Raw genomic sequence first — 14,630 nt, 5'->3', positions numbered from 1 at the left:
TCATTGTTTTTTGTATTTTAAATATGAACTATGGCAGTCTCTAGTCACACTGAACTTTTGTGTGTTCTAAGTTATTTCATTGGAACTAATTATTGTTTTTGTTAGTCCTCTCGTTTGCATTGGTTTGAGTTACCTTCTTCTAACCCTATTCTTCCCAGAAGTCTTGTACTTTCTAGAAAGCAATTTTGCAGAATACAGATTTTCAAAATTAAATATAATATGTCATAGCCAAAATAATATTGATACCAAGAGCACTAAAATAAATAACATTTATGAAGGAGGAGAGAAGTGTAATTAAATTAATTCTATCCTTGATCACCATAGTTCAGAGTCTATTTCTAAAGAAATATATTCAATGTACTATATATATAATAGTTATGAAGGTAATCAATAGAATGAAAATATACAATGTCCAAATTATTAGAATAAAGGACAATTAAAAAAACATAAGAAGAAATGACAGAGTTTTTTTAGAGTTAAAAAATTAAGAGCACAGCATTATGTGAGATGAATCGTCTCTGAATGAGAATAACATCATCCATAATTTATACAATTTTGTACAGTAATGTATGATCCTCAATCAAAAATGAACCGGTACACAAGAAAATAGGACTGAGGCTGCAGTGATGAGAGTGGGAGATGAGGAATAGAAATAGAACTGAAAGTAATTCAAATATTAATGTTATCAGTCATAGTCTTTAAAATAGTTGTGATTGATATGTTCAAGAAAATACATAATTAGAAAGAGAATTTCTCCAAAGAACTAAAATCTAATAAGATTATCTAGAAATAGTAGAATTAAAAAATACATTAATTGAAATTAAAAATAAACAGGATTAACCACAGATTTGACATAGCAGAAGAGAAGACGATAAGTCATTTCAAAATATAAGACTAAATTATAGAGAAAAAAAAGAATGGAAAATATGTAAAAGAGCATGTGACACAAGAAAAGATCTAATATGTTCTTTTCTAAGATAGAGCACCCATCCTTCAGCTGCTGTGAGTGTTAGCTGCTAATACCTCACGACTCCTCCCTTCTAAGATTTGTCCTTGGCCAATTAGAGCTTTGTTGCCAGAAATGATAAGAGATTGTATTCTCTGCTGAGAGGTGGCCAAAAACCAGTGACTAGCTGAAACGTGGATACAAAAGGCTGAGTTCATTGCTATAAAATGAGACAATTCTGTCATGTCATTAGATGTTTCATATCTCCCTACGGTTGGGAAGAAGGTAGATTTCAGCAGAACTCAAATCTTGGCCCAGCTTTCTTTCATTTATTTTTCTCACTCTCTCACAATTTACATTTAGAAGCACTCCCTAGATAAATCATGTGCATGAGAATCTCTGTCTCAGGCTCCGCTTATAAGAAAACCAACTTAAGACATTAATATACTTTAAAAATACAGGAAAAAAATGTACAAATACATAAAAATGAAAAATCGTAGCAGAAACTTGTAATCTATAAAACAATCAACAAATATTACAGAATTAAAAAATATAACACCTGAAATTAAAAATGTATTGGAAATTTATAAAAGCAGACTGAACAGAGAAAAAAGAGGTTAATGAACTGGAGAGAGGTCAATAGGCAATTTCCAAACTGAAGCACAGAAAAATGAATCAAAATCTCATCAAATGTTATATGAAACATGTGAGACATGTAACCGTAAGAAGGGATGGGGAGAGAATGGGCAGAAGCAATATTTAAGGTGAAAATGGCTGAGCATTTTCTAAAACTGATAAAAGACATCAACTCAAGAAGCTTAGGGAACCTATAGCAGTATAAAGACAGAAAAATACAATAGGCACAATATAGCTAAACTACCAAAAAAATTTAAAAAAAATGAATGTAAAACTTAAAATTAGGTAAAACATTACCTACAAAAGAGCAACCATAAGACTTACCACTAGGTTTTCAACAAAATCAATGGAAAGTGGGGAAGAGTGGAATGAAAATTTTAAAGTCCTAAAAGAAATTTAAGTTACCCAAAGAATTCCTTGCCCAGTGAAAATATCTTTCAAAAATGAAGGCAAACACAATTGCAAACTATAAAACTTCTGAAAGAAAACATGGAAAATGTGTGACGTTGGGTTTGGTAATGAGATTTTACATGTAATACCAGAGCTTAATCTATAAAATAAAATTAAAAAGTTGTACTATTTTAAAATTCAGAACTTCTCTGTGACAGATAGTGTTAAAATAATAATAAAAAAAAAACATGTCACAGATTAGGGGAAAATATTTACATATCATATGTGAAATAAGTGACTTGTATCTAGAACAAAGAACATGACAATATGAAAACAAGCAACCTAATTAAAAATTAGCAATAGATTTGAATATCTTACCAAAGATGATATACAGAGAACAAATAATACGAAAAATCGTACATTATTTGTAACTAAGAAATTGCAAAATTTTTTAAACAACAGTGAGATATAATTATACACCTATTAAAAGGGCTATAATACAAAACAATGACAATACAAATTGTTGGTTAAGATGCCCAGCAATAGGAACTGTCATCCCATTGCTGGTGGGAAGGCAAAATGGTATAGCCACGTTGAAGGATAGTTTGGCAGTTTCTTATAAAGCTAATCATATTCTTACTAAACAACCCAACAATTGTGCTTCTAAGTATTTACCCAAGTGATCTGAAAACTTATGTCCTTGCATAAAGCACATGTATACTTATAGCAATTTTACTCATAATCGTTACAAATGACAAATATCCAAGATATCCTTCAGTAGGTGAAAAGATAAAATGTATTACGTCTATATAATAAAATATTATTCAGAGATAAAAAGGAATGACCATAATATATATAACAACATGACTGATTATTAAACACATATTTCTAAGTGCAAAACATCAGTATGAACAGGCTCAATAAACTGTATGGTTCCATTTATATAACATTCTGTGAAAGGAAAAACTAAATAGATCTGTGATTGCAAACAGTTTGACAAGGGTGAGGCGTAAGCTAGTGAAAAACAAAGGATAAGTTAAGATGGTGAAACTATTCTGTATGATACTATTGTCATGAATACATGACTTTATGCATTTTTCAAAACTCATAGACCCTTACATCACAAAGACAAAATCTTAAAGCCTTCAAATAGAAAAAATGATGTAGGGGATTGGGGGCCCCTAGGAAGGAATGCAGACTGTGACAAGAGAATCTGCCCATATTACAAATATATGACATGTCCTCACTGAATTAGGTGGGATGGGGAGACACTGACCTAAATAACTTTAGAAATAAGTGGAGACTGTAAGACTAAAGATGAAAGAAACCGTAAGACTCTGGTCGGTAAAGTTTTCCTGAAAAGCAAGGTTTAACAACCCTTAAAAACACTAGAGATATATACTGAGATTGAACAAATGAGTAAATGGATGTCAGGTTTATTACTGTTGCAGTGGGAGTTCACAAATAAGCAAGAGGGAAAGGAGAAAATGAATCATGTGGTAATTGAGTAGAGTTGGAGGCATACACTATAAACTCATATTTAGCTTAATGTCGATGCAGATATAGATAATAATAGATGATGATACACTAGGTAAGAAGCCAATCAGAAAAGGCAATACACTGTATGATTTAGGCTCTGACATTCTGGAAAAGGCAAAACTATGGAGAAATTGAACGGTCAGTGGTTGCCAAAAGTGAAGAAAAGGATTTGGTGGAAGACATGAATAGGCAGAGCACAGACTTTTTAGGGCAGTGAAAACGCTCTGCAGGTTATTATGATGAGGGACAAATATTATCATACATCTATCCAAACCCATAGAATGTACACCAAGAGTGAAGCCCAAGGTAGACTAGGAACTTTGGGTTATTATGATCTATCAGTGTAGGTTTGTCAATGTAGTTGCGTTCTCTGACATGTACCATTCTGATGAATAATGCCGATAATGTGGGAGGTCATGCACGTGGAGGGGGAGGGGGTAAGTATGGGAAATCTCTGTACCTCCCACTCAATTTTGTTATAAACCTGAAACTTCTCTTAATAAAAAAAATTTGTGTAACTCATCAAATTAAGTAAAATTTAAAAATCCAATGACAATCTCAATAGATGTAAAAAATTTTGATAAAATTCTATACCTATAAATAAAAAAAAACATGACGAACTCAATAGATTCAGTAAAAATCAATTGGTAATTTATTAATCTGATAAAGGGATGTGTAAAAATACAGTTCATGGTAAATTTTGAAGGCAACTGAACAGAAATAAGGAAATAATATCAATTATCAGCATTTCTATTCAACATTTTACTGAAGGTCCTAACCAGTTCAATAAGGTAGGGAAAAAATATATAAAAATACAAAAACAGGTATAGAAGTCATTATTTAAGAGACGACTTGATTATGTCTGTAGAAACTTGATTGTGTCTGTAAAAAATCCAAAAGAATCTACAAACTATTAAAAATAAATGAACTTAGCAAGGTCACTAGGAACAAGGCCAAAATATGACAATTGATTATATTTCTCTATAGTAGAAGTAATTGAAAATGTAATTTAATTAAAATATATCATTTGGAATCATATTCAAAACCCTCTATTAGGAACACATGTATAAAGACAATATAACATCTCTTCCTTGAAAACTACAAAACATTGGTAAGAGAAAAGAAGATAAAATTTACTGGAAGGATATTCTATGTATATTGACTGGAAAACTCAATATTGATAAAATGCTAATTCTCTCTTAAATCAATATCAACATCCTAGTGTTACTTTATGCTAATTGACTTTATTCTAAAATGGAAATGGAAATTTAAGGACAGACTTAATACAACCCAGGCAATATTGAAGAAGAAAAACTAAACAGGAAGGCATATTATCAAATACCAAAGTCATTGCAAAATATGTAAATTAACCATCATGCTGTAAACCTTATACTTAGACATTGATGTATGGCAATTATTTCTCAATAAAACTAGAAAAAAATTAAAAAGAAAAATGTTAAAACAATAAAACACAAATATAAAATAAAATTGAATTGAATTTTTTTAAAAATGTTAAAAAGCTCCCAATAAAAACTGAGATTTGTGGCCATGTGATGATAAACAGATGATGAGGATCCATTTATCAAAACTGAATTATTAGAAACTATATTAAAAATAGTCACTGTTATTTTGAAATCTCAAATATTCTGTTAATTTTCTTTCATTTGTATCTTCCTTTTACCCAAATTATTTTATAGGGATCGATCTGCTCTTGATCAGAAATCAATATTCTATGTCAGAAATATCTTAATAAAATTGTATTCTTAAAACTTCCAATAAAACTAAAACAAAGTACTAAAATATAAAAGGTATTCTGAAGTTAAAAATAATAAGACAGTAAGGAATTAGTACAATAAGAGATAAGTAAACCAATGAAACAAATTAGAGTCCAGAAATAGACTCACTCAAAAATACTAACCTGGTTTTGATAAAACATTATTTTAATTCAATGTATAAAGGATGATCTTTCAGTAAATGGTTCTGGGCCCATATGAAAATAAATTAACCTTAATCCTTATGAAATACCATATAGTAAACCTATTCAGGAACCATCAAAATCTAAATGTAAAATATTAAATAATAAGGCTTCTAGAAGAAAACATAGAGGATTATGTTCAAGACCTTAGGGGGGCAACCATTTCCTCAGGACAAAAGATTGAGATATTACACTTATACCAATAAAATCTCCCTTTATTCAAATTCACTAACGTCATAGTAAAACCACAAGCCACAGACTGGGAGAAAATATCTGCAATATACATATTTCTGACAAAATATTCAGATTGGTATATGTATATGTGTGTGTATATATTTTATATATATATTATATATATATGAGAGAGAGAGGGGGGAGGGAGAGAGACAGAGAGAGAGAATATCTATAAATCAGTAAGTAAATCAGTAAGTAAAAAACAACACAATAGAAAAGTGGGCAAAAGGCTTCAATAGGAACTTCACAAAGTAGTATATTCAAATAACCAATAGGGATTCACTAGCAAATGCAGATTAATGCCAAAGCTCAATACCACTTCATATTCATCATAATGCTAAAGTTAAAATAACTGACTATACTACTTGCAGCAAAAATGTATAGCAGTTGAAACTCTCAAATGATGTTGGTGGGGATTAAAAACGGATTCATCCATTTGCAAAACTGGTAGTTTTACAGCAAACTTATGCCTAACATAAGACCCAACAATTCTATTTCTATATATTCATGCAATATTAATGAGTGCTTACTTTTATCAACCACACAATCCGAAATACCCAAAAGTATAGAATTCCATGTTTGAGGTCAGGTAATCTGAAACTACAGACTTCAGTGAAATACAGCCCACCCAAAATGAGAAAAATATAGGGAAAGGTAGAGGGAAAAAAAAACAAATACAATACTGAAGTGATGAATTAAATAAATTAGTCATAATCACCAAAGGAGAATTCCATTAGACACATCCTTAGTACATGTATGCAGCAATAGTTCAAACTTAGACCCATGGTGTATGTGGCGATGGAGATTTTGGCATTCCCTTGTACCCTGGGATAAAAGACTTTAGAGTATAAATGTTTCACCTCTGGTAAAATATAACACATTGAATGTTAATGTACTTGCTGGAAGGTACTCATCTGGCTTTAGAAGATATACTTATTTTACTGAGCAGATCACAGTCTGCCCTCAGAAATGTTGGACTGAGAAAATCAAGCTTGTTCAAATAGCCCAAGAAAACTATGGCATCCAATAAAATGCAAGTTGATGTCTATTCTCCGAAATAAAAGTTTTCCACCACCAAAGAAGCCATTTAACACTACGGAGTTTCCTAGCATTTGGGGATGTTTTTAATGAGTACTTGTACAGTGTTCATCTTCCCATTCATTTTGTGGTATTTGAGGTGATCTATCAATAACAAATTAAATATATTATAATTCTAAAGAAATCAGCATTTCTTAGATTCCTGACTAAACATCGAGGCATTATTTATTTAGTTGAATTGTCACTCAAATTAACAATCTCCATGTCTACTAGAAGTCACGAGGTAAGTGAAATGGAAGTATCAGGCAATTGGTCCACGGCCACCCACAGAGTCAGTTTTTGGAGCCAGTATTACTTAAGAAAGTTTCCCGATTTCTTGCCCCATGTTCATAGACCACAAGACCATGCCTCATAACCCAAATGATGAAATTAAGTATCATAAACTAAAAGAATATTTTATTTTCTCTAACCTTTTCCTTATCACTCTGGAATGTCTTATATTATTACTATTTTTTTCTCTGTGTGTCTGTTTAGATAAAAGTCTTTTTAAAAAATAATAAGTTAAATAATAAACTGTGTCTTCTTTGCTCTAGCTTTTGATCCTATAAAAACTGCATTGGGGGCAAGTAGGAGGATAGGAAGAGAACTATAACCACCACTAACACTAATGTACTTGGGATGGGCCTTTGGTTCACACCCATGTCTTCTGTGCATGGTGGGAGGTCAGTTTGGTCAGAGAAGTACTTATTTTTAAGACATTGAAAGCCATATATTAAGTGGTTGTGTAAGCAGTTAGGAAAAGCATTGGGAAAATTTTCCCAGGATGTTAAGAAAAAAAGAGTAAAAATAAAATAAAATAATGGAATCTGGAAGATACTTCTTAAAATTATAGTGTTCTCATGTAACAAGTGGTAGATTATGTATTATAGCAAAAACCTGAGAGGAATTAAAGATCCAAATATAGACCCTTGCTTGCTAAAAAGAAAACCAATTCAGAAAATGAGATTTGAAAATGTACGGCAAAGAGGTCTCTGTTCCCTTTCTTCTACACCATTTGCTTTTCTTAATATGTTGAAGAATACTTAAGAGATGAAAACATTTTAGAGACTGATGGGCTATGAATCTGGAAGAAAAAGAAATTCAGAATGTTCTCCCCAATGTTTTTTGGGAGGGAGCAACCAGACAAATGGTAATGATTTCTGGTGGGAGAGAGAATTTGAGGGAAAGAAGATAAAGACGGTGAGGTCACTTTTAATGGAGTAGAATCAAGATACTCATGGAATATCCAGGAGATGATGCATCTATACAGCAAGTAGGTACATGTGAGGATCTACAGCTCAGGATAGAGATTTGGGTTGTGAATAAAAATCTGAAAGTTACTCGTATATAGGTAGTACCTGATGGCATAGAGCAGAATGGAGTTTCTCAGATAGGAGGCTGGGTAAGAATAGAAACATATTAAAGATGGATCCTTGCGACAAAAATCTTTTGAGAAAAAGTAGAGGAAGAACAGCCTACAGTGAAGACTGGGAAGGAGAACAAGAAGAGCAAAGAGATGAAACAAAATAAGAGTGACATGTAAACGAAGGAACGATTATTCCAAGGAGGAGGAGAGAGTAATGTGTGTGTAGCGGGATTAGGACTCAGATGTGCGCAGGATCATCTAAGGAGCTGGCTGAGAGGTACATGAGAAGATTTATCCAAAAGCTTTTGTCTGAAAAAGAAAGGCCTTTCTTTAGATACCTTATCAGGAGAGAGGCAGCTGCAGACGTCAGTGTTTTTTATCAGAAACTCTGAAATATGGAAGCCCAGCTGTGTTGCTTTTTATGTCTAGATAACAAAATGAGAATGAGACAAGAAGATTCTTCTATTTCTTCATAAATCACAGCATGGTTGTGGGACTTCGGTTTTAGCAGCACTAGCGCTCTGGGACATTCGGGGATATCATCATCACATTCCAGTAGCAGTGAATAGTAGGTAGGTAAGTCAAGTCTCTTTAAAAATGCAAATGACAGGAACCCAATGGCAGCCAGCTTTGCTAAACATGGGCTTTGTGGCTCACAAACCTGGGATGGACAGGAAAGTATTCAGGGACTCCAAAACTGGCTTCAGAGCACATTTCTTTTTCTCCAACTCTGGTTTCAGCTTTCTCTATATGTTCACTTCATTCTCTTTCTCTTCAAAAGGCTTCTTCCGTACACCATGGGTGTGTATGTGTGTTTTATTTGAGAGAGGGTAGGAACAGATGGTTTCTGACACACCTAGGCTTTTCTTCCAGCTAAGTGACCTGGAAAAAAATTAGGAACTTCTCTTCCTACTTTATTATTTAATAATAATCTTAGGGAAATCACTGAGTCACTCAGATTGACCACTTCTTATACTAAACACTATGATTGTCTGAGTGAGCAAACTCCCTTCTACAAGTCAGTGGAGTCAGAGAGAAGCTGTTCCCTCAAAGGAATAGCTTTGCTTTATCAAAATAAGGGGGAAGGAACACTGGATATATAAAATGGAATATAAATTATTTCTGTGAACTTGACCAATTGGCATCCACAGCCTGTTGAAGCAAGAGGAAACTTGGATTATAAGAATTTAGTGCTGCCTGGGTCATGTAAGGCAAAGACTGAAAATGGCTTGTAGAATTAAGCAATATATAATCATGGTTCATCTGTAGACAAAGCAGTTTCAAGCAATGGTGAAAGCAAAGCCAGATGGCAGTGAGAGGTGGGAGAAACAGGAGGGAGAAACAGAATTCCAAACACTACTAGAGAGGACTCCTAGAATCCAGAAGCTTTGCATCGAAAGAAAAGAAAGCAAAAAGGATGTGAAGATCAAAAAATGATTTTGGAGAACTAATTTTGAAAGATCTTTTAAATGTTATCATTTAAAATTTCTTAAAATACTTGCAATCCTATCACAATTATTTTCTTCACTCATACAAATTCAAACATTTATACTTCAGGATATAGTCTATTAGACTTTGCTCAAATTCTAAATATATAAAAATGTACAAGTCCTTTTAACCTCTCTGAGTCTGTTTCTTTATTTGGAAAATGGAATGACAGTACTTATTACAGAGTAGTATATGAGAACTCAATGAAATTAATGTATTATTTGTTGACAGAGAGTTCTTAAAAACAATAATCTATCATAAATTGTTTCATGTAAATATAATATGCCATCAGCTCAGAGACTTTTTTTTTTTTTTTTTGCCATTTCTCAATGTTCTTTATAGTTACCACCAAGCTAGTTTTCAATACTATCAGTGATTCTTTTAGGTAAGTGAGCAAATTTTATATTAACATTGCCCTCTCTTAAGGGACTAGTATTTGTTCAATAATACATTGAAGACAGAGGATGTTAGCAAAATCAAGGTTAGTGAGGAAATTGTGATCCAGACTACTGAAGGTAGGTTTGAATTTTCTCTAAGTCCCAGTTATTCTCAGGCCTTCAATCTGGAAATGCTAAATTCTTTAGCTTTTGTTTCTCTAAGAAACCTTTTTTTTTTTTTTTTAATTCAGTATAGTTCCTTTTGTCACTTACTATACATAGTGAATTGAATTAGAAGAGTCACCCATTTAAACTGGTAAGGCTTAGTTTATGTTCTTTCACCCATCTGGCTTTAGACACTTTCAGAATTTTGGCTCTAATAATCACACAGATAAGCATGTAAGGACAGCTATAATCAATTTCTCAGAGCATCCGACTTTATGAATGAAAAAGATTGTCTAACTTATGAAACGTCTCCTTCAGAAGAAGTTAAGACGCACTGACAAAAAGCATTTGTTTTAGACAAAAGCATTGATTTTCTCACTATTTTGAGTCAAAACGGAGTTTTAAAAAATGATCATCACTAATGCTAATAGAAAAATCTTTAGAATCTGCTTTAGAAAGCTAAAGCACATGTTGATCAGTTTAAATTTGTCTAAAGTATATTTTAAAAGAAATCAACATTAGGAAAATCATCACAAAATGCAACTGTTCAACTGCAACTGTCCACAACACACAAGACAAAAACACAACCATCCTTCAATTAATAGCCAACAATCCCTGATAGATGACCTAACACAATTCTACTAGGTAGGAAGAGCATAAGGTCCTGATAGGAAAAAGTTAATTACAGATTTTTTTTTTTTTTTGGCTCCTATATGTAAACCAGGAATGTACTGGCAGTAACATAGAAAAACGCTAAAATTAGAACCAGAATTTGATTTCTAGACTAGCTGTGCTATTAATTCACTGTATGACCTCGGATAGCTCTTAACATGATGGTGACAGTTTTCTCAGTTGTAAAGTTAGGGAATTAATGGCAACTAAATAATCTCTAAGGTCTTTTTTTTTTTTAGCTCTGGCATTCTATGTCACACATAACAAGAGTAGAATAAACCAAATAACGAATGCATAAGCAACCTCAGATATTGTATACGCATGTAAATAATATCGTTTTTCAATGCCTTAAAAGGCTCTATGTCAAAGGCTTTATATATATTCTTATAATTAAAAAAAATATATTGCAAAGCAATTATCATCCACATTTCCAAGTGAGGAAACTTAAGCATGAGAAAGGTTAAGTAACTTACCAGAAATTGCTGGTAAGCAGCAAAAAAAAAAAAACAAAAAAACAAAAACAGCCTTCAATCTTCAACTTGCTAATGTAGAGCCATTGTTCTTCACAACATATCAAATAATTTGCCAGGTTATGGAGATTGATGACAAAGCCTGACTAGAAATGTATTCCAGCCTCCATTCATTGAGAAAATGAAATTGGACTGCAACTCACAAATCTATAAAATCTTTCATTTCTAGATGTAAAACCTCCTGGTAATTATGGCTAGTATAGAGGTGGGTGTCACTCATCACTTGTATTATTGGGGAGATAGTTTCAAGTTTTGCACTTTTAAAACAAATATTATTATAAAGATAGAATGAAGTTAAAAATAAAAATATGGAGTTTTAGATATATTAATTTCAGAGCTTTTAGTTATTGCTTTTTCCCTTTTCAGAAACAGATGTTCAGAAGGACTGGTTACTGTTGCAAAGTATTCACCATCCACATGCCACATATAATGTGATTACGAGCCTTGTAAGATATACAGGCTGTGTAATACAGCCTTTCCCTTAATAGCACACACCTAAAATTTGCTTTTGTATGTAGGAAAATAAAATGTATGGAACGGATAATTTAGCAGTTTTATTTAAAACTGTTTTATTTTTACTAGCAGGACTAATAAAATCTTCAATAGATTCCATGTTTACTTTTAGAAATCTTTACATGCCACCCTAGTGAGAGAACACAGGTGAGTAGAGAGCAGAAGTGAGTTAGAGGAAATAGATGTCTGGTGTGCTGAAAGGCAATGATACATTTTGCATATGATTTAAATTACAAACTATTTGCTTCAGAGAGTGATAAAATATTCTGGTCAACTTAAGAATGATAGTGGTTTGCTATATTGGAAAGTAGAACGTTGGTGAAATGATGGTCATAGAAGATTAAAAAAATAAGAACTCTCTATTGGCTTTAATAACTATTTGAGGAACCACCTGTTATGAAAATATTCTAAATCTTTTTTTGCTCTGGGCCACATACTAAAATAGCCCCTACGCTCTTAGTGAGAAATATGAAAGCTGGGCCAGTGTGGGATCTCTGTAATTGCTTCAAGCCCTTTCCAGAATTTCTGAGTTTTTTCAACCCACAAGATTTTCATGTGGAAAATTATATTATACTGGATCCTTCACAAGGAATATAGAAACATTTAGAGGACTAATTGCTCTGGCTAGGATACTATTTTCTTATACTACGTTGAATAGAAGTGGCCAGAGTGGACAACTTGCTTTGTTCCCCACCTTAGAGGAAATGTTTTTAGTCTTTCTGCTGAGTAAGAAATTACCTGTGGGCTTTTCATATATGCTTTTATTACATTGAGGAAATTTCTTTCTACTTCTAATTTGTTGGAAGTTTTTATTACGAAAGGTATTGAATTTTACCCCATGCTTTTCTGCATCTATTGAGTTAACCATGTGGCTTTTTTCCTGCATATTGTTAATATGGAACCACCCTCATCTCCCAGGGATAAATCACACTTGGGCATGATGTGTCAGACTTTTAATATGCTGTGAAATTCGGTTTGCTAATATTTTGTTAAGGATTTCTGCATCTATGGTCATCAGGGATATTGGTGTGTAGTTTTCTTGTAGTGTCTTTGGTTTTGATATCTGATTAATGCTGCTTTCATAAAATGAGTTTTGAAGTATTCCCTTCTCTTTAGTTCTTTTTCTTTTTTTTTTGGAAGACTTTGAGAAGGATTTGCATTAATTCTTTTTTAATTATTTGGTAGAATTCACAGATAAAGTCATCTGGTCCTGGGTGCATAAAGAAAATGTGAAATATATACACAATGAAATATTAGTCTTTACAAAAGGAAGGAAATCCTGCAATATGTGACAACATGGATAAATCTGGAGGACTTATTGTGAAATAAGTCACAAAATGACACATACTTTATGATTCCTTTTTATTTTTTTTTTAGGCAAGGCAACCCTTGCTTGACCTCACAGATTGCAAGAACCTTGACAGCTTACAATCCTTTATTTTTTATTTTTACACCTACAGCACCTGGTCTTCCTAGGTGGTCTCCCATCCCAGTACTAACCAGGCCTGACCCTGCTTAGCTTCCAAGATCAGACAGGATCAGGCTTGCTCAGGGTGGCATGGCTGTAGACATGATTCCATTTTTATGAAGTATTTAAAAGAGTCAAATTCAGAGAAGCAAAGAATAGAATAATTTAATTGCCAGAGGCTGGGTATGGAGAGAAATATGGAATTACCATTTAATGGAAATTTTTGTTATACAAGAGGTATATGTTCTGGAGGTTTTCTGTATAACATTGTGCCAGTTAACAAAACTATATTGTACACTTACAAATTTGTTAAAAGGGTGGATCTCATGTTAAATGTTCTTATCACAATAAATGAGTACATGAATGAGTAAGTGAATAAATGAATAATATGAAAAAGTAACTAAGGTTGTTTACTGAGATTTTAAGAATAGATCCTTAACTTACAAAAATTAATATTTTATACAATTATACCATTTCAAACCAAAAGCCAACATCGCGTTTATCAATGACAATCCTAGAAGCATTTCCACTAGAATCAGGAACAAGTCAAAGATGTTTATGATCACCACAATTATTTAACATCATTTTGGAAATACTAACTAATATAATTACACAGAGAACATGAATTTATACTTTGAAAATAAATAGAAAGACAATTTCTAGTGGTGTGGTAGCTAAGGGCTAAGTTCTCTCCCGCAGGAATGTTTATAGTGAATTGACTGATGGGGCACAAACACCATGCAATAAAATATCTATCAATTATTTCTATCTCTAGTAGCACGTGGTGGCTTGCCTAAGAGCCAATACCTAATGACACTACTGTTGCTGATGAAACATTACAGAATACAGTACTGCATGTCTGTTGTACTGAGGTAAAAATCGCTTGACTTTTTATTTTTTCAGGTAAATGTTCTGCTGAATGGTGTCAGTTGTTTAAAGGGCATTGGCAAGATCCAATATTCACCTTCATAAGACATTCTCATACAATTAAAAAAAAAACATATGCATATCAGGCACTGTAACTAGTTCAGGGTGATGCTATAAATTTAGTATAAACTGAGGCCTGAGCTGGAGGGACTGAACAGTAATCATAAGGCACTTGCATATAGCAACATAACAATTAGAATCTTTAGCCTTGGACCTGAGACCTTCTGGGTGGGGCCAGATCCTTCATTGTGCACTGTAAATTCTCAAGGGTAGCCACTAAAATAACTGAAATAGAGTGTATAAATTCTAAACCAACAAAGAGAAAAA

General features: G+C 32.9%; 1 pseudogene; it reads right to left on the bottom strand.

The window, feature by feature from the left end:
• Nucleotides 1-13,359: 13,359 nt before the first annotated feature.
• On the bottom strand, nt 13,360-13,478 carry LOC118606635 (annotated as a pseudogene).
• Nucleotides 13,479-14,630: the final 1,152 nt, after the last annotated feature.

This window comes from Rousettus aegyptiacus, unplaced genomic scaffold (assembly GCF_014176215.1).
Source record: "Rousettus aegyptiacus isolate mRouAeg1 unplaced genomic scaffold, mRouAeg1.p scaffold_m13_p_1, whole genome shotgun sequence".
Classification (NCBI taxonomy): domain Eukaryota; kingdom Metazoa; phylum Chordata; class Mammalia; order Chiroptera; family Pteropodidae; genus Rousettus; species Rousettus aegyptiacus.
Note: the sequence above shows the minus strand (reverse complement) of the source record. Positions and strands in the feature narration are given on the sequence as shown.